Genomic DNA, 25775 nt, shown 5'->3' on the forward strand with positions numbered 1-25775 from the left:
TAAGCTCCGGCAATATGAAAATGAAAAAAGAAAGGTAGTCACCAACTCTCAAAGAGATTACAATTTAATGAGGCAAGACAACCCACAAAAGGAAGCTAAAAAAAAAAAAAAAAAAAAAAAGGTAGGATGATGTTGAGAAAGATACTCAAGAAGAGGTCTTGATGGAAAAATCAGAGAAGTCCCAATGTGACATAGTCACTTGGGAAATAAAATGTCTATGGTGAGCCCCTTCTTTAAATGGAAGTTTTGAATTTCATGGCTCTACACTCAGTCAGAGGGGATTTGTGTATGTTTCACCCTTCCTAAATGATAAACTCCTTGAGTTTAAATTCTAGGGACCATGTTATTCATTCTGTATTCCTTCCTCAAAAATGTCTATAATCCTTTTTAAGTTAAGAATTAGAGGAAACCAAAGGAAATAATATGAACTGAGGCTTTGTCTCTAAATGGACTTTGACAAAGTTAGAAAAGAAGTCCAAAGTTTCCTAGGAGAATGAAGAAAACACAAAGAAAGGGTTCCATCCTCTATCACCACTGACCTGATATGCCATGGCTAGTCAGAAGAGAGAAGTAGAAAATATTCATTCCCTAAATTTATCTCCTTGTGTGGCAGAACAAACTAAGTCTACAGGAGTACCTTGTCCATCTTCATATCTCAATGATTCCCAGCAAAGGAGCCAGTTTAGTTTAAGCTCTTCTTGGCAACAAACACTAGAACAAACACTAGACTATTGCAAATAAATTTCATAAGGACTACTATTTGATAACACTTAATTTTTGGAGTGATCACTTAGGACAGGGAGAGAGGAGTGGAAAGGGAAGAGTTAAACTAGATCTCTCATCAGAGTCAGATTTAGAGGACCTGGATTCAAATATGGACTTTGCCATCTATGGAACCTTAAACAAGTCATTTAAACTCCGTGGCTAGAATTTCCTCATCTATAAAATGAAGAATAACAAAGATGGTGGAATAGCAGGAAGCAATACAAGTAAACATTCCATCATAACTAGTTCACAAAAATATAGAAAAAATATCAGATCAATTACTTTGGTTGGGAAATTCAAATAAAAAAATCTCAGTGGATTATATTTCTAGGCCATGTTGGTATAAGAAGACAAAGAAGTCTACACAAGAGTCTAATCAGGAATAGCTTCATTGAACATCTATCTCAGAGGCAGAAATAGTTTTAAAAGGAAAGGGCCATCCATGATAGTGCATCAAGTCAAGAATTCCTAAACATGGCAAAGAAGGGAAAGGAGCATTCACTTTGAACAGAGACAAGGTACAGATGCCAGCTGGCTGCTCTGTCACTCATTCATTATCCAGTACTGGGTGTCAGATCCATTGTGGCCAGAAGTAGGGACTTATATCTGGGGGTAGCAATTCAGGTCAAGGAATAATCCTGTATTCAGGGATATTTACTGGGTGAATAACAAGTACAAAAACAAGGCATCATCTGTGGAGTTTTGACTTGGAACTGGGCCTTAACAAAAAATCCAAAGTCAGGAAGTAAAACTGGAAAAAAAAAGAAAACAAAAAATGAATCTCCATGTAAATAGTTACTATAGTGAAGCGAAATGCAGTTGAAAAAAATTTTAATTCAATTTTTAACATATGATGGTTGGCAAAATAGAGAATTAGACATTCTCTCTGATCCTGATGACCTCTCAAACCTCTTCAAAACAGAAATTATGCACCAAACAAGAATCTTCATTTGTCCCTAAAGTCTAAGACAATCAGAATCCAAAAAAGTAACCCAAACTAATGCCTACCCTGAATGCAATAGGCACTCTCCTTACAGCAACAAGTTTCTACTTGTTGTAAGATCGAGCCAAGGACTTAATACATAGACTTGCATTTAACTGACCCTATACCCCAGTCCTTTCTCCCTCTTTCCAGTGTCATAGAAATTCCAATTCTATGCTACTAAAATTTGCTCAGACCCAATTTATAGTCAATTTGAAGACAGCATTTTGGGACAGATGTTTCTCAGGTTCATTACAAAAGAGCTCTGCAAGAGAAGGCAAGAAAAGAAAGAAAAGAGTAGAACACATGTCCGGACTTGAAATAGAGCTCAAACCATGATAACCATCACTATTATCTTTATTCTCCCAGAGCCTTAGTAATCCAATCTATAGAAATTAACCCTATAGCAATAGCACAGCAATACTCTGAACTACTAGTGTTGAACCAGAAAATTGAGGAACAAAGAGAGTAGGACAGGACATTCAATGAAGGAATGTTGCATGGCACTACATTAAGCCTAAGAAAAAGAGTTCAACATTCAAGTGGACAAGTTCTGTCATCCCAAAATCATTTGAAACAGAGACTTAAGTGGTTGAACCATTATACAACATAGGAGCGAGCCAAGATACTTTGAAATTGAACCCCAAGGAGAACATCATCAAAAAAGAAAAAGTTAGAAAGTGAGTAATAAGCTAGAAAGAGAAAAGACTGATACTATCAAAAAATTCAGGAAGAAGAAAATTCAAAGACCTTGAATATGAACAGATAAATCAAGAGAAAAAAATTAATAACAGAGGAAATGTGACCTCCAGATATAATAAGTCCAGATATCTATGAGTAAATATTCCAAAATAAAGGAAAATGATCCAACACTTGATGAGACAGAGAACCTTGAGAATGTGAGGAGAACCTGGAACTATAACACATTTACTGAGTCTTTCAAATGAGAAATGAGAATTATGACAGCAAAATTTATGGCCTACACAGTAAAAATAATCATCAGAATAAAAAAACTTGAATCTATAGTGGCAAGTCTCACCAAATAAAAAATAGAGTACAATTAATTGACAATGAAAATACACAAAAATGAAGGATTATTGAGAAGAAGAGAGGCAAAAAATAAGAAGAAAAGAAAATATGGTTGGCTATTTATGTAAAAATTTAAAGACATGCTATGTAGAGAAAACCCAAAGGATCAAAGAGTATAAGATGAAAAACCTGAATACCATAAATGCAAGAAATAGTATAAGAAAACTATCCAGAACTTCTGAACACAGAAAATAAAATATCGATTGAAAAATCTTAGAGACTGCTTCAGGAAAAACAAAAAACCATGGCTGCAAATTCCAAGACACATTCTCATTAAATTTAACAATTCAATTCAGAAATGAGATGTTCTGAAAGCAATCAGGAGGAAGACTTTGAAATGGAAAGGAAGGGAAATCTGAATAATACAAGACCATTTTGCACACATCAGAAATGCTGTAAGGAATGTTAATGTGTTCTAAATAGCTTAGGATACAACTCAAGATGATCTCTGTAGTCTCAGGAAAAGAAGATGCTAAAAAGAAATGAATGATGAAGAGGAAGGAAACATTGAAAGGGAAGAGGGGAAAGATGGATGTTTTGCTCTAGTGGTCATAGGGTGCCCACTTTTGAATACTTCTCTGGCGGAGGGATGTTCTGCAATGGGAAATGGAGATCTTGTATTGGGTGTGGTCGGGGGACTTAGTGCTTGCAAAGTTCGCTCATCCTACCTTAGGAAAAGGGGGACGAAACTCCTAAGAATGAAGTATCTGAGAGAGTGAGAGAGTGTTCATTAAATGAATTTTTTAATGCAATAATTGTAATAACACTATGAAAAGGTAAAAACAAATGTTCAATAAATAAAAAGAAACAAACAAGGAACTTACAGCATGTTTAAAGGAATCATAGAAAACAAATAAATGTGTCTAACTTATACAATCCAAATATCTTAGTATCCAAATTCATAAAGGAAACAGCTAGTCAATAGGAAGACTTAAATATTAATATAGTAATGACAGGAGACTTCAACATCACTCTCTCAGTTTTGGATAAGTTTAACAGAAAGGGAAAATACAAAACTGAACAAATTCCTAGAGAAAAATTTTAATATAGATATTTCCTAGTACTATAAGAATTCTTTACAAAACTTGATCTTGTATTAGGGCACAGAAATATTGCCAACAAATGAAAAAAAGGCAGAAGTAACTAATATATTTTTTAAGATCACAAAGCAATAAACAGTAATTGGTTCAGGCACCACAAACAAAAAACACAGACCTAAATGAAAATGTAACAATGAAACCTGAAAAGAGTGAGCTAAAAAAATAAATCATAGAAACATTAATAATAATGTAAAATGAAGGGATAATGATGAAACAACATAATAAAATTTTGGGGATGCAGCTAAAACAGCCCTTGGAGGTGAGGAGAAACCATATCCTTCTAAACATGCACTAACCAAGGATAAAAAAAGAGGATTAATGAACCAAATTTGCATTTTAAAAATTAGGTACCCAACAAATAATTTAATTAAAAATAAGCACAAAAATGAAGCATTAGAAATAAGAATAATAGAAAAATTGGAAACAAAAACAAATTATAAATAAAGTTAAAAACTGATTTTTGGAAGAGACTAATAAAATAAACCTTTATCAAGCAATCTTATTAAAAAGAAAGGGGAGCGGGGCGGGCAACTAAATGGTGCAGGGGATAGAGCATCATCCCTGAAATCAGGAGGACCTAAGTTCAAATCTGGTCTCAAACACTTAATACTTCCTAGCTATTTAAAGTCTTGGCAAGTCACTTAACCCCAAATGCCTCAGAAAGAAAGAAAGAAAGAAAGAAAGAAAGAAAGAAAGAAAAGAAAAGAAAGAAAGAAAGAAAGAAAGAAAGAAAGAAAGAAAGAAAGAAAGAAAGAAAGAAAGAAAGAAAGAAAAGAAAAGAAAATAGGCAAGAAATGAGCAAGATGAAATCACAATAAAATCAGAAGAAATAAAAAATAACAATCAGAATATATTTCCCACAATTATATGCTAATAAAACTAAAAAGACAAAAAGAAATAGAGGAATGTTTTCAAAATACAATATATTTTAATCAAACAAAAAATACACAAGATAAAATAGATAATGTTGGTTACATGAAATTAAAAAATTTCTGCACAAACAAAATTAATTTACATAGAATAAGAAAGGAATATTTGTATCAAGGAAAGGAAATTGTCTAAGGCAAAAAGAGTATTATCAATTAATAAATACATATAAGAGTAATTATTAGACTAATAGTCATTCTTTCAGTAACTGGTCAATAAATATGAGCAAACAGTTTTCAAAAGATTTATAAGGATTCCCAATCACATGAAAGAATGCTTTAAATCACTTAATAGAAACAGAGATGCCAATCAAAATAAACCTGTAGCTTTATCTCATACCCAACAAATTGGGGGGGAAAATACGACTAAAAATGGAGGGACTGTGGAATGATCAACACTAAAACTTTGCAGATATGAGGGAAAAAAATAATTATCTGAATGGAATAAGAAAATGCCCAAAATAACAAAGGCTATCTCTAGGGAACACCCCACATGCCATCCCCTCTTCCCTCCCCTTAAATGCCCTCAGCATTGGAATTCCTTTATCATCTTAGAAGAACACATATAAGATTTGCCCACTAAACCACAGAAATTCTTAAATGGAGTTAGAAGGGCCAGCTCCATTAACCATAGACCATTCTTTAGCTACAAACTTATCTCCACAATAGTCAGTGAAGATTACAGATCATTCAACAAATATTCAACTTCTCTGAAGTCCCAAGCAGAGCCAGGTGGTCCTGCTTAAAATGTTCCCAGTCTTGTCTCTTACCTATTCTTATTCCCATGATTCTTCAGCTTCCCAGCTCAAATCCCACCCCCTACCTCCATGAACTCTACTTGTCCCCAAACTTAATTTTTCCTAGAAAGACGTTGTGGTGAATGTGTTGTGGAAACCTGACTTTTGTAAGATTTATTACCTAGGTGAGTAACTTCATTGTCTCTCACTCTGATTTCTCCTCTATAAAACCAAAAGAACTAGACAAGAGAAAGTCTTTCTAATGTCCCTTACAGCTGTAACATTTGAGGGTATTTTGTATGATGTTATAAATTCCTCTATACCTGCTGCCTCCCTAGCTAGAATGGAAGTTTTTTTAAGGGCAGGGCCCTTGTCTGTACCTTTTATAGAATTTAGGACAGTACTGAGCACACAGGAAAACATCACTAAATAGTTGTTCATTTATTTAACTATTAATTTTCATCTATCTTAGGAGAGTTGGATACCCCTAGAAGATAGACTAGAAAGTCTGTGAGCTCAATATATGAAAGGAGAACACAAAGAGGAGGCATTTAGCAAACATTTAGCTTATAATTTGCTGTTTAGCAAGTACTTAGATTGTGTTTTCTATTCCTGCCCTTTTTCCCTGCCCCAACAAGCACTCCTGGGAGGTAGGTCAGTAGCAATGGGTTTGCCCCACCCCTCTACTCACTATATCAATGAATTGCACTTGCTCACCTTCCATAAACCAGACAAAGGATAAGATGATGAGGCTGTTCCTGCTGGGTCTCTTTCTTCTCTGCTTCTTAGGGGGTGAGTCCCAGGATAATGGGTTATGGGTGATCCCCTGGGGTCTTTTCCATATCTTTTCCAAGTCCTGGCCTATAATTTCAAATGAGATGACAAAACAGAAAATACTCCACCTTTTCCTTCAAATCCCTTCCCTTCCCCTGGGGACATTAGGATTCTTCCTCACTTCTGACCAGGTCATCATCCCTACTGTAGACTAAGACCAGCAAAAAAAGAGAGAATTTATGGAACTGGGTGGCCTGACGGAGATAATGTAACCCATTCTGTCTTTCCTCTAAGATGGAAGTACGAGTTTCTTAGCATTTTGGGAAAAGAAAGAAGTCCAGTGTGCTGTCTGCGACATATATAATCATGGCATCTGTCTGAAGGGTGAGGGTACCTGTATTACAAAGTCAAGCAGAGGATGCAGAAGCCAGCTATTCTATATGTACTCTAATGATGGAAATGGTGAGAAACCAGCCTCTACTTCTCCTAACACCCTGATCAGCACAATTTATTTTCCCAGGGGGAGGGGGAGTTTCCATGACTGAGTTAGCTCCTAAGGACTTTGACCATCCTGGGGACTGGCAGTAAGTTCTCATTTGAGAATGAGAACAGTTATAACAATTTATCTTTTTTTTTTTTGAACCCCTCCCAACAACCTGAAAGGTAGGTATTATTATCCTCATTTTATAGGTAAGGAAACTGAGGCACAAAAAGATTAGCTCATGACAGAGCAAGGAGCTGAATCCAAGTTTTCTGCATTTAAGCCACTTATCTTTCCATTAAGTCATACAAACAGGGACCATAGGAATCTAGACTTCCTACTCTTGGTAAAACTGACTGGTGAATGGAGAGGGAGAAGAGAAGACATTAAAGGAAGATACCCCTAGGATCACTCCTTTTTATGTCTATAGACTTCAAGCAATGCAATAGAATTGAATTTCCCTTCCCCAAAGTGAATACTTCTCTCTTTCTAGGATGGACATATTCTTATGCTAAACTGGAATGTTCTTCCAAGTGCCAACGTCCTATAATCAAAAGTTCCTTGATGTATGAAGTGATCCGCTGCTGTGGAAAACCTTTATGCAACAAACGTTTTTCACTTATTCAATAGAAGTGGGACCTTGTCCCATCTCACTATTATCACCATCTGTTATCCTCTTCTTCTCCTGCCACACAGACCTCCCTGGCTGTCCCTAGTCCCGTTTCCCCCTTAGGTCCTTGACTGGCTGTTTAATTGGAGAACAAATATACACAGATTAAGCTAAAACTTCACCATCTGAAATTTTTGTACCTTCTTTATGTTACCCTTTTTAAAAAATTTACAAGTAAAATTTTCTTTAAGCTCGCCTCATTTCAATGGAACAAAGATAACAATGATTTTCATTCAGGCCCAGGCTGGGCCAGAAAAGCTGAGGATCATCAGTATTCCACAGGGGCCAGGCAGGGACTGGTAGCATAAGAAGAGAGGGGTGAGTATGATATCACTCTAAAAAGCAAAGGTAAAAAGAATAATTATGTTACACAAATGAGGTGAAAGAGCTAGAAATGACAGAGGAATTACATGGGACATGAGGACTGGAATCCTACTCAGATTGGGAATAGATGAAAGAAGGAACAATACACATATATCTAGAAAGGCATAAAAATCTCCTAAATTCATAAAGAAATGAGGGAAGGAGAAAGAATGGGGGTTAATGGAAAGGTATGTTCATAATGGGAAGGGGATAAAGATGAAGGGAAAGCTAAGAAGAGAGCTTTGGAGGCAGGGTAAGAGTAAAAGCAAGGCAAGGAAATAGGTAGAAGTGATGAGATTCTCAGTATCTGGATGCCATTAGCCGAGGGAGCTGGAGCATTGATGGAATCATTCCCTGAGGCAGGCAGGGAAAAGGCTCTGTAGGAGATCAGTTTAGCTTCATGGTCCCACCTGCTGCAGAGGCCGTCCAGGCAGAAATTCAAGTTATGTTAAATCTCTGAGACCCATCCTCTATGGGGGTCATAAGCAGTCCGGCTCTGTCCTGTCAGAAATCCCAGTCATATCCCTGAAGTTAAATTTCCCCTATAAAATTTGTCTATGACCCATGCTATCTTTGCTGAACCCCCTTTAGATCAGCCTCAGGATGTCTTTCCTTCACTCTTCCCCCATGCTCCATGTTGTCTTTCCTCTCATCTTCCACTATTCTCTCTTCTTAACACCCATCATGTCTTATGGTGTCTTTCTCCTTTTTACAGCTGACTAACTCATTTAGGGTGCTAAATCTCTTTTAGGATTTAGCCTGCTAACTAAGGGCATGCTCCAATCTTTTGGGGTATTTCCTTTCTCCTAGCTAATCGTAAGTTCCACTAGGAAACTCACTCTTTCTATCATTAACTATTAAACCCCCTTTCCTATGTGTTCTGCCACTCTATTTCATATTTACCACTCCTGGTGTCTATTGTATCTCTTCATTTTATCTGTAACTCTTCTAAATACACCCACCTTTTGCCAAAGATAATGGCCATTGTGAATTCTTCATATGATCAAAACCCAACATTTGGTGTTCTCTTAAAGCATGTCACTCAGTACTTACCACCACATTTGCCGCATCACCCACATCAGAAATAAAGCAGAGGAATCAGCAGGGATAGGAAATAAGAGATATACACGAACACAATAATGATCAGAAGTAGAGTTATTAGTAAAAGAAGCAATGGTAGTAATCATTATCTCAGACAAAGTTAAAGCCAAAATATATTTAATGAAGAGAAAAATAGGGAAACTACCCTATATGTCAATCATTAATCAATAAAAATTTAGACTTTTAAAATAACTAGTTAGTATAAGGTTGGAATATTGCTGTAGGTGTAGGAAATGATGAGGTGGTGGACTTAGAAAAATATGAAAAGACTTGAGCCTAAAATGGATGATGCTATCTTCCTTCAGAGAAACAGAAGACAAGGAAGCATAATAGAACTTTATATAGACGTATATGAATATATGTATATGAATGATCATAGATATCTCTGTAAATGTATGTGTGTATATGTACAAATATATTCATGCTTAATTGTAGCCTTCTTTGGGAGAGCAAGTGGTATGGGGGAGGAAAGGGAAAAAAAGGATAAAGTAAAAAGTGCACAGCAGAGACCAAAGAAAAGCTAGAAGGAAACAAAGAAATAATGAATAGCTCTGAACACAGTGTGTAGTATTTAGCATAGAGATTTTCTTGAAATAGAAATTTATTTTCTCTTGGAATGGGAAATGCCATCTGCATCCAGAGTGAGAACTATAAAGACTGAATGTAGATTGAGGAAAAGTATTTTCATCTATTGTTGTTGTTTTTGTTAGCTTTTTCTTTTTATGGTTTGTTTTTCCCTTTTGTTCTGTTTTTTCTTGCACAAATGACAAATGTGGACTGTACATGTATAACCTATATCAAATTGCTTGCTATCTTGAGTAAGGGAGGGAGGTAAAAAAAAGTTTGGAACACAAAATCTTACAAAAAATGAGTGCTGAAAACTATATATATTTGGAAAAATAAAATACTATTGAGGAAAAAATTGTCTCATATTTTGAATTCTGCTTTGCATGTAACAATGCCTTTTTTTCTATTTTTTCTTTATTTTTTTCCTTTTTTCTACTTTGTATTTGTTTCAAATAAACAAATAAATTCAACAATCCAAAAAAAATTTTTTTAAGCTACAGGGGTTACCAAGCAGATCTGAATGAGGACCTCTTACAAAGGAAAGCACAACTCCAGGTGGGACTGAATCTGGAACTGGGCTGTAACTACTTGCCTACTTGACCAATCTGTAGAACAGGACAAGAAAAAAGATTCTAACAAAGACTAAAAAACAAGGATTGGTAGAATACTTGTTACAATACAGTGATCCTGGAGAGGGACAGGCCTAGAAGAAGGAGGCTCTTTGTTTTTGTATCCTCTGACATTTTTCTCTGAGCAGTATTAAGTATGCCATTCTGACTATCCCTGCTCCCACCAACACCATCCATACCTAATGTGTCCAGCTACAGATAGGATGCTGCAGAGTTGGGAGTAGGAATGGATAACTAACAGTCCAAGCTACTATCCAGGAGGTAGTGTACCCAGGAAGATAATAATAAGCTGTTCTTTCAAGAGGCCCACAACACTAATCAGATATAAGCTGCTTACCAGGCTGGGAGGCAGCCAGTACAGCATAGAGTTGGGGAGTAAGCTTATAGATATTGAAGATAGAGGATACACTTATAAACAATTCCACCCCACAGGTTTGGTTTATGCACAGGTTTATAAGAGGGAATTTAGTACAGTTTTTATTCTAAAGTACATGCTTGAATCATGGCACTCACTGGGCAGTTTGGGATTCTTTTGGCCTTTTTCATATTATCACTTCTTTATATTGATCAAAATCATATAAAAATGATTATTAAAATAATTAAAGTTAAAAAAAGAGGGAATTTAGTAGTCATGAGGCCTAAGGCAAAACAATTAATAAAGTCCTAATTTTTTAGTGATTATAGATTTCTCAGTTTTCTTTAAAAAGAGAGGAAGAAAGAATGCAGTCCCACTCTTTTAGCTTAAAGGACAAAAGCTTTTTTGCTACAGCAACTCTTTTAGGAAAAAACCAAATCTTGCCACCCTTGTCATTGGACTAGAAACAAAACATGCTTAATAGTTTTTATCCCATAATCTAAATAGAATCCAAAGAAAGTCTCCATGTTTCCCTGAGCCTTGGATAAAATAGGTGTTTCCTCTCCAGGACAGTATTCTACACTCTAGATAACAAGATACATCTAAAATAAAAACTTCCAGACTTAAATCTATAGTTTAATCTCAGTGTACCAGTCACTTAGGACCAGTTCCCTTTTAAAGAGCTCACTCTGACTTTGGATTGGAAATTTCTTCCTCGTGAACTTCTACCTAGTCAATCTTCATTTAGAGACCACTCTTCTAAATAACCATTCCCCTGATTTCTTTACTACAAAATTTTTTTGGTCTCCCATACAACAAGTAGGGAGGAGAATAGAATAAAGCCAAGGCCATAAAATAAGATTATCATTATTCACCTACCTATCTGCATTCCTACATTTAATATCTATGTGGGTCCAGCAACAAAACTGCCCTATCCCTATGATATAAACTGTGTCCCCTTTAATCTTTTTTTTTGGCGGGGGGACTGATGTAAATTGTGCCCCCTTTTGGGGGAAGGGTTGGAAAGGTTGCTCCGGATTCTCAAACCCTCCAGCCCTCTGGAAGGGGCCACACCCATTTATGAGGGTAACTCACAGATAAGTGATCTCCTTCAATTAGAAATCTCTGTCTGGGGCATGGTCAACTCTTCTATTGAGTTGAAGACTAGCCCCAGCTTTGGGCCAAGACAAACCCAATAAAACCTAAGGACATCAATCCATTTCTGCTAATTCCTAAGCAGGAAGGCCCACTGAAAAGTTGGTTCTTCCTCAATGTAAACCTATTTTAGAAAAAATCCAAGAGGATTTTGCCCACTAAGAAAGCTGTCTTCTTAGCATACTATTTTCTTAGCATAAATAAACCCATTCTTGCCACAAACCAAAGAGGATCCCATTGCAATTGGGGGCTCTTTCAACCCTCAATTCTCACACCCCATCACCTGAGTCCTTTTTCTCTCTCTCTCTAGACAGTGAACAAAGACAGGACCAGAGAGGGTCAGACTAGAGACTCAGTTTCCATCTTCTTGAACTGTGGGTTGTGACCCCATATGGAGTCTTGTAAATGAATGAAGGCATCATGAACTTAAGATTTATTATCAGTAAATGTTTGGTTTGTATGCATATTTTATATACCTATATACTGGGGATGACATAAAAATTTCTCAGGAGAAAAGAGTGTAAAAAGTTTAAGAAGGCTTGCAATAGAAACTACTCAAGAACTCAGAAGGAAATATTCCATTCTTTTTGTCATTGGAAAAAACTCTTCTTTTGAAAAAAACTTCTCACTTGCAATAGACTTATTATCAAAGACAAAATGACAGCAATACCCACTGAAAGTTCCTATTTTTACCCATACTATTGTTCTAAGAACAAATTAGCTAAAAGACTACAATTCATAAGTCAAAGGTCAAGACCTCTTTGAAACCACCTGCTCCATTGTAAAAACTTAACTAGCCTCCAAATAGAAAGACCTCCCAGTCTCATAGGGCAAAACCAAAAGCTGAACTGAACCATTCAGATGGAGAGGAAGTTTCAGGCCAAGGAGAAAAGCTGACCTTAAACTCCTTCCTTCAGGGTTATTCCCTTCCATTTGAGTCAGGCTTCACTGATTTTCCAAATGTTTTCTTATGAAATTCTCTCCCATCTTTAAACTACTGTAATTCTCCATTCTCTAAGTTAATGTCAAAGATCATTCTCTAGGGTAGAGATGTCAAACTCAAATAGAAAAGGATCCTTGTAGATCACATTTTGACTTATAAGAAACCCTAAGATTCACTCCAACAAGTTTGAATCTGCTCCAAGGCCTGCTGAATTTCTGAATTAAGTTCAAAGAACCATGACTTAAGCAGTTACAAGGACAAAATCAATCAACTGTAAATGGGATTAATAAAAAATGATACATCATCTCTGTACATATTATCCTTTGGGATTACCTTCCCAATTCCCACTTGTATTTCCAAGTTGGGTCCCACAAGAGTAACTTCTATGTTTCTCTTCAGAATTTCTTGCATCATTGAGAGGCTGCAATTAAGAATTGATTTTCTTGCCCTATATCTCCTGAGTCTGCTTGCAGTATGCTCGTCCCAAAACTTATCAGTTGATATCAGTCAGCCAAGTTTAATTAGCTTTTAGGAATTAATATTAACTAGGGTAGTATAATTAGAATATTGGTACAAATATCCCACTAAACTGAGAGCATGGTCTTCAACAAATACATACAGAATTCAAGGGAAAGTACACCCAAGCTTAGAGTACATTAAATAAAGGGGATAACAATTCTAAAAATACTATTTTCCCTGTGTTGAATTTCTCATGATATTCTCTTTGGGTATGATGTAGCTTCTGATGGAGTCCTGATAGATTGTTAAAGTTTTCTTTCCTAGGAATATTTATTTGTCCTGAGTTCCACATAGATACTTGCCCCCTACCACTGCTATCTTGAGGACACAATTAGGGTTCCAAAAAAGAAATCCAAATCCTCTCATCTTCCAAAGATAAATAAGATTCTCCTTCAGTCAAGCAAGTAGAGAGAGATAGTCACCTTTTCCTGATACAAATGATTCTTTCTCAGGAGCTTGGTTCAAATTGTTCTTGAAAACTCTTGAACTACTCAGATTCTGAATTAGCTTGATATTATATAGAAATTCCAAAGGGTGTTACAGATATTATACATTAATTTAGTATCTTTAATTGACTGATTCAATAGGAGTATTTTCAATTGATAAGATTAACTGAACTACAGTAATGAAGAGAATCATCTACACTCAGCGAGAGGACTATGGGAACTGAGTGTAAACTACAACATAGCATTTTCACACTTTCTGTTATTGTTTGCTTGCATATTTGTTTTCCTTCTCAGGTTTTTTTTCTTTCTAGATCTGATTTTTCTTGTGCAGCAAGATAACTGTATAAATATGTATACATATATTGGATTTAACGTATATTTTAATATATTTAACATGTATTGAACTACCTGCCATTCAGAGAAGAAGGTGGAGGAAAGGAGGGGAAAATTTGGAACAGAAGGCTTGCAAGGGTCAATGTTGAAAAATTACCCATGCCTATGTTTTCTAAATAAAAAGCTATAATAATAAATTAATTAATTTTTAAAAAAGATTAAGTGAACTAGGGTTATTTATTAATTGATTGATTGACTCAGGGATAATCACCAATCCCAGCTCTTACATCTGAATAGAAAGAACCTAATCCCTCTATTCTTGAATAAGTTTTATCAATAGAATGATAAATTTTGAATGTAAATTTCTTGAGGACAAGGATTGTTTTAGTTTGTCTTTGTTGAGCACTTACATTTCTTGAGTCACTGTAGACCCTTGTTGATTTCATTACAATGACCTTCAGGTGGAAAAAGTGAGGCTATGAGCAGTCTTAGAGGAGGGATAATATTTACAAGTTGCTACAGAAGTAGATCTACTTCTGTAGGTTCAAGGTAGAGGTGAGGGAGGGTGTGGTATGGGGTAAACAATGACTGAAATAAAAATAGGTCTGAGAAGTTAAGAGAATTTGGGTCTATTCTAATGGTTTCTCCTCTACCCCAAGAACAGAAAATATGAAAATATCAATTCAAATATTTAAACATCTTCAGATGGAATTCAAGGTCCTCTACCATCTAACTCCTGTCTAGTCTTTTCTGGCCTTTCTCAGTCTCCTCTCAATTCTATTACCAGCTTGTTCACCCTTATTTCCTTTGAGCCTAAGGAGATAGAACCCCACTAGCAGCAACCCAAGACTCCAAGGTTGTTAATTCTCACTTTTCTAAACTTATTTTATACTACTCTCTCTGTGTGCTTAGCTCTCCAGGCAAATTGCAATATCCTTCATTCTTCGTACCTCACCTACTTGTCAACTTAAGTTCATTTACTCACATCATTCCTTATATTTAAAATGCCTTCTTGATGAAATCATAGTTCTCCTATGTTTGATCTGCAAGGAACTTTAGAGATCATCCTTTATTTTATGGGTGAAGAAACTGGGGCCCAGGAAACTAAAGCAATTTTCTCAAAATTACAAAGTTTATCAGTAGCTGATTTGGTACTCCAACACATTCCAACATAATACATTCTAATCTGTGATTCAAAAGCCAATTATTTCAACCTCTTCATTTTATAGATGAGAAAATTGAGTTGTAAGGAGGTTAAGTGACACAGATAGAAAGCATCAAAAGTGAGATTTGAATTAGGATCCTTGAACTCCAAAGACATTTCTTATCATAGCTTTACACTGTATATTTAGAGTTTGTTTGTTTTTTACTCCAAACCCAGTGCCTTTTCACTATATTTTTTGTAGTTACCTGGATGATAATAAGATTCCTGATTTCAAAGACTTCCTCTTTCTGAACTAAATGGTCTAAGACTGAGAAGTAGGATGATACTCTTAGGACATTGAATTGAAATGCAGGCAGAATAAGTAGTAAGTACAATGTTGATCTAACATGCTTCTGAGTCTGAGAGATGTAGAGAGCAGAAACTCTGGAGAACCCTAGGGTAATGCTAGAGAATTAACACCTTGTATCAAGTATACTTCTCCAAAGTTCCAGCCCTCTACACTGAGGATCATAAATTTTGCGTTGACCATAAAAGTCATCTAATCCAACCACTTCATTTTCTAAATGAGGGAACTAAAGTCTAAAGCAATTATAATGCTCTGTCTATGGTATTTTTGAAGTAAGTAGCAAAGCCAAAATTCAAACTCAAGTCACTTGATTTCAGCTCTAGGGAACATCATAATATCACGCCTGTCCCAAGATAAACTTATCATTTGAAATCTCAAAGCCATGCTGATTAAATCATGGGTTTTTAAAAATACTTAATGTTTTCTCAACTCCTTCATTTGTCTTTTCCCTCTGATTAGAAGACTGGAGAAGAAACATTGAACTCCTCCCAAAACCTTTTATTCTGTGCAGGGATCTGAACTTTCCAGGTAACTTTTCATCATCAAAAATTCTGCTGTGCAGTTTTGATTCCACAGAACATCATGCAGATATCCCTTGGATTTCACCTCCCTTTCAATTTTTTTAGAGGATTATATCTCCCTTATATTGCAAGTTCCTTGAGGATAAAGAACTTATTTGTATCTTCAAATGCTTAGCACACTATCTGGCATATAATAGGTACTTAATAAATGTTTATCTTTTCTTGTTTCACATTTTCTTTTTCCCCAATTACATGCAAAAATAATTTTAAGATATTTTTAAAATTTTGGAGTTCCAAATTCTTTTCCTCCCTAACTTCCTCATTGAGAAAGCAAACTTTTTTTAAATAACTTTTTATTGACAGAGACATGCCAGGGTAATTTTTTATAGTATTATCCCTTGCACTCACTTCTGTTCCGATTTTTCCCCTCCCTCCCTCCACCCCCTCTCCCAGATGGCAAGCAGTCCTTTACATGTTGAATAGGTTACAGTATATCCTAGATACAATATATGTGTGCAGAACCGAACAGTTCTCTTGTTGCACAGGGAGAATTGGATTCAGAAGCTATAAATAACCCGGGAAGAAAAGCAAAAATGCAAGCAGTTTATATTCATTTCCCAGTGTTCTTTCTTTGGGTGTATCTGGAAAGCAAACAATTTGATAGGTTATTGATCTGTAGTCTTGCAAAACATTTTTCTATATTAGTCATATTGTAAAAGAAATCATAAACAAACAAACCCAAAGAGAATAGAGAAAATTAAAATGCTTCAATATGTATTCAGATTCCATCAGTTTTTTCTCTTGGGATAGATAACATTTTTTATCATAAATCAGATTCCCCAAGTTAATGAAAATCTCAATTTTCAATTCTTTGACATTACAAAAAGAGCTGCTCTAAATGTTTTTGTACATGTAACTCCTTTCTCCCTTTTATGATCTCTTTGGAATATAGACCAATATAGACTAATTAGAGTTATTGCTTGGGTCAAAGGACATGCATAGTTTTATTTGGGGCATATTTCCAAATTGCTTTACACAATGGCTGAATCAGGTCACAACTCCATCAACAATATATTAGTGTCTCAATTTTCCACATCCCCTCCAACATTTGTCATTTTTCTTTTTTGGCTTTTAGGCAATGTAAAAGAATTATTTCAACTTTCATTTCTCCAATAGTGATTTAGAGCATTTTTTCATATGACTTAGATAATGTTGATTACTTCATCTGAAACTGACTGTTCATATCTTTTGATCATTTCTCAACTGAGGAATGATTCTTATTTTTATCCTTTGATTCAGTCAGTTCTGCACTTGAGAAATGAGACCTTATGAGACTAAGGTTTGAGCATTTCCTCTCCCCATCTTCCTCTCCACCATAAAAGATTTCTTACCTTTTTTACATAAGATAATTTACTCTATCTCTCCCCTTCCCTTGGTACCAGTATATCTCTCTTTCTCATTCCTTAATTTTTCTAGATATCATCCCATATTACAGTTATCCCTATTTCATTGCAATTTGCCCCATCTCGTTTTCAGTATATCACGGCTTGGCATAAGAAATTAAATGGAGAGCAGCTAGGTGGTACAATAGATAGAACAACAGCCCTGAAGTCAGGAGAACCTGAATTCAAATCTGGCCTCACATATTTAACACTACTAGTTGTGTGATCCTGTTACTTAACCCCAATTGCCTTGCACAAAAAAAAAGAAAAAAAAAGAAAAAAAAGAAAAGAAATTAAATGAGAATTTGGTGGGGAAGTTTTGTGGAAGCTACAGAAGACACATGATAACACAGAGTCTATGACCAAATACTTAACCCAAATTTTACAATAAGCTTCGTAAACACTCCACAAAAGAAAAAAAATTCAAATTTCTTTTCTTGTATGAAGGAAGGATCAAAAAATTTTATGTGGATTTTCCAGATCACAGAAATGGCATATCTCTAATCCCCTGAGTATAAAAGGAATAACTATATATTCCTTTTAACTGTCCTAATAAGGATAATGTTCTTATGAATGGCAAATATCATCTTCCCATGTTGAAATGCAAATAGTTTAGTCTCATTAAGTCTCTTTTGATTTCCCTTTTCTAGTTACCTTTTTAATGTTTCTCTTGAATTTTACATTTGAAAGTCAAATATTCTACTCAACTTTGATCTGTTAGAATAGAATAGAATGCTGGAAAGTCCTCTATTTCATCAAATATCCATTTTCCTCTGAAAGATTATATTCAGTTTTGCTAGGTAGATGATTATTGGCTGTAATCTTAATTCATTTGCCTTTCAGAATATTAATCTCTATTTCTAGTCTCTAATTCTTTAATGTAGAAACTGCTAAATCTTGTATTATCCTCAAAATATTTCTCCTTGATTTGGGAGCTTTGAATTTGATTATAACATTTCTGGGAGTTTTCATTTTTGCAATTTCTTTTAAGAAATGATTAATGGATTCTTCCAATTTCTATTTTATCTTCTGGTTCTAAAATATCAGGTCAGTTTTACTTGCTAATTTCTTGAGAGAGAAATGATTACTAATAATTAATAATTTGGAAAGATCAATCTTACAAGGAATCTCTAGTCTAAGGTAACTTCCATTCAAATACAGACCCTTGCCTAAATTTCCCAAGGCTGGGATGGTCTGGGTATAGAAATCATCTCTCTATAGAAGAGTGAGATGATATCACTCTCAGACCTCTCATTAATTGTTAAATTAGAGTTGTCTCCTGGGAATACTTACACTTCAAGGGGCATAAAAATTGTGAACTTGATTGCTGTGACTTTTGTCTGAGAGAGACCAAATAATCATCCTTTTATTAATAAATGAGATATTAATAAAATGATTAAATTATATAAAAACTATGTCTCCCAAACTTTTCTAATACCACGTCATGACTTTTTTATCATGACTTTCAGGTAACCCAATAATTTTGAAATTATCTCTTCTGGATCTATTTTCCATGTCAATTGTTTTCCTAATGAGATATCTCACATTGTCTTCTATTTTTTCACTCTTTTGGTTTTGTTTTATTTTTTCTCAGTGCCTCATAAAGTCATTAGCTTCTACTTGCTCAGTCTTAATTTTTAAGGAATCATTTTCTTCAGTGAATTCCTTTTCCATTTTGCCATTTCTTTATTTAAGGAGCTTTTTTCTTCAGTGAATTTTTTTGCCTCTTTCCACTTGGCTAATTCTGCTTTTTAAGGAGTGCTTTTCAGTCAATGTTTATGTATCTGTTTTATTTGGATAATTCTTTTTTAAAAATATTCTTCTCCTCATTGAATTTTTTGTACTTCTCTTACAATTTGTCCTATCATTTTAAAGGTGGTTTTTTCTTTAGTATATTTTATGCCTTCTTGACCAAGCTGTCATGATTTTCTTTTTTCATGATTTTCTTACATTACTTTCATTTCTCAATTTTCCCTCTACCTCTCATTTCATTTTTAAGCTCAAAAAGATGTCTCCCATGGCCTGAGACTAATTCCTTTTTTTTTTTTTTTTTTTGAGGTTTTCGAAAAGGAGTTTTGGCTTTAGTGTCTCCTTCTAAATGTGTTCTGGCCTTCTTTGTCACTATAGTAATTTTCTATAGTCAGGATTTTTTTCTGTGGTTTGTTCATTTCTCCAGTCTATTTCTTGACTTTTGTTAAAGTGGGGCTCTGCTTTAGTGAAACCTACACTGGACTGAGATTCACTCTCATCCCAGTATGACAGTTTTTTTTTTTTTACCATCCTTCTAAGTTGTCTTGGGATGAAAGTTGATTTTTCCATCCTTTTGTGAATTCTTGGGCTCCAGAATTTGTTTTGGGACATTATTTAAAGGTGTTCAGAGGGGTTTGGGGGAGAGTTTGAGGAGGTCCCTGATTTTTCTCCACTATCTTGCCTCCTTGTCCTTAAATAAATGTTTATTGAATTAATCCATTTCCAATGCCTCCCTAACTTATAAGAAATAAAAATAAGTCTGGGCTGTCACTTCATTGTAAGAGAAAGTCTATTTGTCTATCCAGCAGACTCTTTAGACTAACAAGACTGTTTGATATCAAGGTAGTCCAATTTAAAGATAATTGATATGTGTGTTTGTATATGTAAGATTATATATGTATATATGTGTGTGTGTGTGTATGCATATGTTTATGCATGTGCGCATGTGTGTGTATCCACATTTAAATAGCCTGTTTGGGGAAAGTGTGGAGGAGGAAAGAATAAAATAAAAAGTACACTGAAAAGAAGAAAAGAAAACCTACAAGGAAGCAAATAAAAAATGGACAGTTATGAAAACAATGTCTTCTATTCTATAGGCTTTTTTGAAATGGAAATATATTGTTATTCTGATGTTCTGCTGGGCAAATGACAATGTTTGGGTTTGTGGTTGTTTGGGATTGTTTTATTTTTCTGTCTTTCTTTTTCTATTTGATTATTTTCTTACTTTGTATTTAAATAAGAAAAAAATGTTATTTAGTTTTTAGTTTTAAATTTTTAAAAAGGTAAATTGAGTATCAAAGTAATATTCTTCTGGCCAACAGGTCAGTAAATCATCTGATCCCCTTCACCAGAGGTATGACAAAATAGATATCCTGAATCCATATTGATTCTTTTAATATAACTCATTTAGAGAGTATTCTTTCTATTCTTTGTTCAATCCAATAAATGTTATCATGCACAAGCTGAAGCTTGATAGAAAGAAGATTTTCATTTAGGATAATGCTGAAGGCAGGGAAGACTAGGGACAAAAAGAATCAGTCTGGTCACTGTAATTAAATAAGATAGTATACTTGGAAACTACTACAAATAACTTTTTTCATCAAAACTTCTAGTTATCTTTATCTTGAATTTTGGTTTTTTGGACCAAATCTATTATTTCATCTGCAATGAAAGCTCTCAAAGAAGAACTTCTACAAATGAAAATTAGCTCCTTCTCTGCAACTTTTAGTATTAAGGAATAGTCTGGTGACCTAGTGGTTATTTGCCCAGGTCACACAACCAGTATGTCCAAAACAAAATTTGAACCCAGATCTTCTTGACCCTGAGACCAATTCTTTATCCACTGCACCTTACTGCCTCTCTGATCTTGTATGTTATTTCTGAATTTATATTATCTTTTCCTGTGTAACTATCCCCTGAATTCCTGAATTAGAATCCCTGACTTCCTTTAATATATTAGTCATATTATTATATATTAATTGATTAATTAATAATTAATATAATAATAAAGGCTTTCTTAACAAGCCTTTCCCACTCCCCCAGCTGTTATTACCATCTCTTTTTAAGACTAGCTTCCATCAAAATTTATATGAACTGTTGCAAAAAGAAATGAAAAGAACCAAAACATTGTACACAATAGCAGCAATATTATAATAATGATTAACTCTTATTACTACAATGATACAAGACAATTCCAAATGACCCATGATGAAAAGTTATATCTATTTTCAGAGAAAGAATTGATGAACTCTGAGAGCAGACTAAAGCATATATTTTTTAAATTTCCTTTTTTTGGCTTCCTTTTCTTGTTTGTGTGTGTGTGTCACACACACGTGCACACATGCACATGTATATGTGTATATTCTCTTTTATAACAAGGCTAATATGGAAATATATTTCATTTGGCTTCACATATATAATCTATCATATTGATTGCCTTCACAAGGGGTGGGGGAGAAATGAGAAAGAGAAAGAAAAATTTAGAGCTCAAAAAAATTTTTAAAGGAATATAAAAAATTATTTGTAATTGGGAAATAATGAAATAAATTAAATATATATATATATGTAGATATACTTATTTATTTTAAAGATAACCTTCCATCTACTTTTATATTTGTTCTGATTTAAATATGTTGCCTCATCTATTAGAATGCAAGCTTCTCATTGTCATTGACCATTTTTTCTTTTTCTTTGCCTCTCCACAGGTGATTGGAAGCTTGTTGATGCAAATGCTTGTTAATTGATTGATTAATGGTATATAAGTAGAAATATAAGAAGAGAAACTACTAAAGGGTAGTACCAACTACTGAAGAAAGGGGATAGAAAATTAAGGCTGAGTTGCAGATGTCTGAGAAGTAGTCTAATGAGAGAGAGGTACTCTACTACATAAATAACATCTTAGTATTATTATTATTTGAATAATGCTGATCTAGAAGATCTTCTGAAATGGATTCAGGGACCTCCATGGCACCTTAGACAACACTTTGAGAACTGTTACTCTAGAAATCTCACCCTATATTTAGGCTGGTCACTATATCCTATATTCAGAGAAAACAGTCAACATTCTTTGACAGGTTTATTATCAAACATAACGAAAATAGAAGGAAAAAAGGAAAGTGTCCATAGAGTCACGATCTGCTTCTAGTCATCTCAAATTTATTTCTAAGTGTCTACCCAGCTCTTCAATGCGGTTGGGGCAGTTCTCCAAACACATGTACCTACATGGCAATTAGCAAGTCCCAAGAATGCTGATAATACTTAAAAGCAGTAAAAATAGGGGAAAGAGATGAAATAGGAAGATCATTTAAGAAACTAACATAAAAATATCAAGTACCTTGATTCTATCTCATGTATTCCTTTCTTAGATCACATTCAGGACAGTAATTTCCCTGTCTCACAAATTGTTTCATTCTGTGGAACTTTTGGGTCCCTTGTGTCCTCGTAAAGATGAAATGATACTTCAGAAACCACAGATACATTTAGATTTGAGGTCTGCAAAGACTTTCAATTCCTCATTCTTTCTCACCTGCCCATCCACAATCAATCAGTTGCCAAGCCCTGTCCCATGCAACCTCTAATGTCTTTTCTACTTTGACCATTACCCTGATACCACCCTTATCACCTCATACCTGGACCACCACAAAAACTCTGTTCTGTCATCCAATTAGAAGTTTTTTTTACCAGCTCCATCTTTTGCTCAGTTATCAAAGTGATCTTTTTAAAGCACACATATTACCCCTCCCCTCCCCATTTGATAAGAGTTAGTTTATTAGCTAATTAATTGGTACCTTATTATCTCCAAGATTAAATATAAAATCCTGCTTGGTTTACTCTCTCTCTCTCTCTCTTTCTCTCTCTCTCTCTCTCCTAATTGTGCATTTTTACTATCTGTCCTTCATGGCTCAAATGCTTTCCATTCTCATCTTCATTTTGTGGATTCCTTGGCTTCCTTCAAATCCTATATAAACTACCATATTTTGAAAAACAAAAACAAAACATTTTCCTATTCTCCTTGATGCTAGTGCCTTCCCTCTGAAATTAATTCTAATTTATTTTACATACATCTTGCTTGTACATGGTTGTTTAAATGCTGTCCCCTCCCATCTTAAGACTAAATGCTCCTTGAAAGCAAAAACTGTTTTTGCCTTCCAGTGCTCCCCAGTGCCTCACCCAAGCGAGTCTGTTGATTTTACTTTCTTCACAAGATTGTAAAACAGGTAGAATATTATTTTTCCATATTATAGATAAAGAAACTGAGGTTCAAAGAAGATAAATGGAGTAGATGATAGCCATAGTTCCTTTTATTACCTTCATCACATCTATCTTCTAAAACTTCCCATCTATACTATCTTATTCCCTAGCTCAATCCAGCTGCTATTTTTATGTTGAAAGTAGAATGAGGCCCAGGAATCCTTCTTGGCCCCTCCCACAGATCCTTCTGATAAAAGTTAAATCTTAAGTAGATGCTTCTTCTCCACTACAAACAAAGATTTAAACTGTATTTCCAACAAGAATCTTGGAAAACAGTTTGTTTCCATGGTTGTTGGGAACTATTGCCAGAAGATGCAAATAAGACTTTTTCATTATTCTGTAATCAACTGATTTGATTTGAACCCCTGAACCCCTCACTCTTCTTTCACAAAGAATAGTTCTCATGCTCACACTCACATACACACAATTGACACCTACAAATTAACCATCTTCTTTGCCCAAACTAGAACACTCCAGAAAAAAAGCCAGTAGAAGCAATTAAGCAATGGGGAGTTCTCTTTCGAGGACACTGGACCATCTCTTCAGGCTCCCCCTTCCTAAAGAATCCCAGTGGTCTAGGTTCACAATTCCTACAGTTTCCCTAGAAGCTTAAAAAAAAGCCTAAAAAAATTTTGTCTATTCCTTAAGATCAAGGCAGAGGAAAGAGTCAGAAGAGAACTAGAACTTTCACTGAAAATAAAATGTTTGGTTTTTTGGTTTTTTGGTTTTATAATCCTAAATACAGAGAAGCTGCCAATAATAATATGGGGAGATCAGCAATTCCTTCTCCCACCCCTGCCTCCAGTCCTCTGGCTGAACACCTGGGAAAGAATTGGCCCCAATGTTTTCAGGACACAGTTACATGTCTAGGGACCTAAACTGGGACCATGCAGCTTAGTTACTAGTTAGCTATGTGTGACCTTGGGCAAGTCATAATTTTCCTATGAGTTTCCTAGGTTCAAATTCCAGATCCTCCATTTTAGAAAAAGAGATACAGAAGGCAAAACAGAAACTGACAGAGAAATGGAAACTATTGATAAACAGTAAATAGATATACATACATATATATATATATATATATATACATATATATGTATAAAGAGAAATGTCATATATTTACATTACCTAAATTTCCTTCTATTTCTCTCTTTTTCCCCCTCCCAAGGAGTAATTTCATATAACAAAGAATTTTTTTACAGAATACAAGGATTTTCACTTTGACAAGGAAATTGCCACTTGTAGAAAGTATCTTGCCATTTTTTCCCATTTTGGTCTGATTTTTCTTATGCAGCACAATAAATGTGAAAATATGTACAGAAGAATTGTACATGTTTAACATATATTGGATTGGATTACTTGTTGTCTAGGGGAGAGAGTGAAAGGAAAGACAAAGAAAAAAATCTGGAATGCAAGGTTTTGCAAAGGTGAATGTTGAAAACTATCTATCTATCTATCTATCTATCTATATGTGTGTGTATATATATATATATATTGAAAATAAAAAGCTATTATTTTAAAGTATCATGCATATGTTTCCACCATGACAAACCCTAAAGAAGTTTTAAAAAATGTTGTGAATACCTGAAGAGTCTCATCATAAAGGTTCCAAAAGAAGAAAAGCTTGTAATTCTGGGTAACTTTAACACCAGAATAAGCACAGACTATCAGACAAAGGAGGGAGTCCTTGGAAGTGAGAAATACAACAGTCAGTTTCTATTGATGTCTTGTACATCTCATGATTTTCTCATCACAAACATTATTTTCCATTTACCTAAACATATAAAAATGGCATAGATGCACCATTGTAGCAAACTTTGGCATTTAATAGACTGTTAGCTGAACTAGATTAAATAAACTTGGACAAGTTAAGCATAGGCTTAAGTCCCAAGACATGATGACTATTAGAAGACTCAATACCAGCAGTTTAGAATACTTCTTTCTGAGTGAACAGTTTGTTGCTGACTTGAAGGGAAAGTTGAGCCAACACCCAGTTGCCAACAGTGAAGCAGAAACAAAGTGGGCAGCTTTCAGAGATTTGGTGTACAGTTCCACATTTACTTATCCAGGCCAGAATACTCACAAATATCAGGATTACCCTGATGAAAATTATGGGGAAATTTCAGAAATTTCTAAATGACAAATGTAACCTCCATTGAATTTACCAGAAGAATTGTTCATCCATCTCAAAGAAGGTAGCACTTAACTTCATCAAAAGTAAAGTTCAATGCTCAAAAAGTTATCAAACTGTGCATACCCTTTGATCCAGCAGTGTTTCTACTGGGCTTATATTCCAAATGTGCAAAAATGTTTGTGGCAGCCCTTTTCGTAGTGGCAAGAAACTGGAAACTCATTGCTAATGGGGCCAC

The 25775-nt window shown here is 34.9% G+C and overlaps 2 long non-coding RNA genes across 2 annotated transcripts in view; one reads left to right on the forward strand and one right to left on the reverse strand.

The window, feature by feature from the left end:
- LOC127554842 (uncharacterized) overlaps positions 1-22896 on the reverse strand; it is a 116082-nt gene extending 93186 nt beyond the window's left edge. Inside the window, exons 1-2 of the long non-coding RNA XR_007952086.1 lie at positions 22493-22896; positions 6317-6460 (exon numbers count right to left, since the gene is read on the reverse strand). This is a non-coding gene — a long non-coding RNA (uncharacterized LOC127554842). The remainder of the gene's footprint in view (positions 1-6316; positions 6461-22492) is intronic.
- LOC127554840 (uncharacterized) lies at positions 6304-9910 on the forward strand. The gene is made up of 3 exons (XR_007952082.1): positions 6304-6391; positions 6668-6835; positions 7348-9910. It is a non-coding gene; the product is annotated as an uncharacterized LOC127554840 (long non-coding RNA).
- Positions 22897-25775: the final 2879 nt, after the last annotated feature.

This window comes from Antechinus flavipes, chromosome 3 (genome assembly GCF_016432865.1).
Source record: "Antechinus flavipes isolate AdamAnt ecotype Samford, QLD, Australia chromosome 3, AdamAnt_v2, whole genome shotgun sequence".
Taxonomy (NCBI): Eukaryota; Metazoa; Chordata; class Mammalia; order Dasyuromorphia; family Dasyuridae; genus Antechinus; species Antechinus flavipes.